The sequence below is a fragment of the Cyprinodon variegatus genome, unplaced genomic scaffold, assembly GCF_000732505.1.
Source record: "Cyprinodon variegatus isolate N-32 unplaced genomic scaffold, C_variegatus-1.0 Scaffold1475, whole genome shotgun sequence".
In the NCBI taxonomy this organism is placed as follows: Eukaryota; Metazoa; Chordata; class Actinopteri; order Cyprinodontiformes; family Cyprinodontidae; genus Cyprinodon; species Cyprinodon variegatus.
Window position 1 is genome coordinate 58,275 of NW_015151928.1, and position 2,261 is coordinate 60,535.

The window sequence follows — 2,261 nt, forward strand, 5'->3', positions numbered from 1 at the left end:
TCATCCATCCATCATCCATCCATCATCCATCCATCATCCATCCTCATCCATCCATCCATCACCTGAAAACATCCAGACTCTCTGTGGTTTCATTTCCCTCCAGGATGATGATCTGATCAGTTTTCTCTGTGATTTCTTCTTAAATGGGATTTTGACTCAAAGATTTCTATTCAACTTTCCAATTTTCAACAAACACGTTCTACTTTTGAAGAAACTGACATTCAGTCAAAATGTTCCACAGCTGCTTGCTGTGGAATATTAGAATAATTTCTGTTAACAGGAAATCCGTCTTTAAATCTGATTGAAGGGATTCTGTCTGTTGCTGATTGAATTATTTGGGAATTGTGAGTTTGGGGAAACATTTTATTTGAACTGTACCAGTGGTGAATATGTGATATAGTGAGGCCCTTTTCTTCTACAAAACCCATTAAGTTGTGACTCCAGATTAATGGTAGAGGACGGTATCTAACGAGGTTGTTCTCATGTCTGTTTATAAATCTAAATAATTCAATGATTATAACAGCAGAATTACAACAACTGCAGATCTGAACATAGCTAAAAAGGATTTCTCTGGGTATATTTAACTTCTAATTCCACCTGAGGTGAAGGAGACTCACTTTAAAACATGTCATCAAATTAACCCAGTAGCCTTTTTACACCAACGGTTGCATCCAGCTGGACATGCCGTCCGTGACCTTCCTGCTATCAAAGAACGGTTATCTCCTAAAATATCCCAGTTTTCCATCATGTGGTCCAATAGGGAGCTGTCCAAGCCTCCATCCATCATGGACGCCACCTTCCACCCTCTGCAGCAGACTGGAGAGGAGCTGAGCAGCTCCTTTAGTCAGAGACTTTTACAGCCTCAGTAGGAGCGCTGCTGCAGCTCATTCATCCAACCAGACTTTACAATCAGACACTACAACAGCAATAACTGCTGCAGTGGAGAATAATTACTATTTAATACCCTGAGCAATAACCTGTTTCTCTATATAAACACCCTGTGCAATAATCCTACTATAGATAAAAAGCTGCCCTATGTGGACGCCCTGTATATACTGTATATATCCCATCATGCACCTCTTTCTTCATTTGGCTCCTCCTCCTTTGGCTATTTGAGCTGATGGAATGAGTCAATTTCTCCACTGTGCGATCAATCAATCAATCAATCAATCAGTTGATGATAATCAATCATCTGCTGTGGTTCATATTCTCGTTAGCTAAGTATCACAGACTGCTGTAAGCAGAAACTCTCCTCGTTTTTTGATGTTTTCTTCAATAGTTAAAAATAAAGAAATACATTTTATTTCTAGAAAATATCAGATTTTAGTTTTATTGCTTTAATTCCTTTACGTTTAATTTCGTTTCCCAAATGTAATCGCCAACAGATTTTCAATAGTGATCATAACAGAAATAAAGGCTGGAAAGTATCACTCTCTATTTAATATATTTCTGTACAGGATCTGTTATTGAACCAAATGATTTCTAATATTTTCCTTTTAATGTCACTCAGCCGTTGACATTAGATGCAGCAGTTAGCTCTGGTTTAATGGGCTCCTGTAGCAGCTTTTCTACCTGATTTCAATAAATGAACGAGTCGCAGTGAAAGAAAAGGAGGAATGCTGATGTAACTGAGGCACTTCAATCAAATTTATTGCAGTCAATAAAAACCAAACAATAAAACAGGCTTTCCTTAATTTATCCACTGAGGTACAAGTTGGGTGGATGAACTTCCACAGGTGAGACGAACTCATCAAGCATCACAGTTTCTGCACAGCCGAGCTTCAACAAGTTTATCTCATATTGCAAACCTGCTCAAAAACCCAAAGTGAACAAACTGTAGGATAAATGGAAGATGGCCTCTGATTGGTCGGTTGGTTTATGCATTTATCCCTGAACAGTTTGCTAGAGATATTCTCTGAATTCCTACTTCATTTGGAGAAAACCTACGCTGTCTAATGAGCTAACCTTCGCAGGAGATAAAGTGCTTCAAAGTTTACTTCAGAAACATCCGAGTGTGTAGACGACGTCTCTCTATCTGCTGGACAAACCCATCTGCTCTGAAACTTTGTCCTTTTTAAAAATCCCTGCAGAATAAAGGCAAACAGACAGAATGAGCAGAGGTCAAACAGCCTCGTTACGTCAGTCTATTCTAGAAGAGACATATCAGTGCTTTATAACAGAAACACAGAGTGGCTGCAGAGCTAGCTACGAAAATAACCTTCCTCAGGATCAGAGAGGAAGGCCAGCAGGCAGTGAGGCAA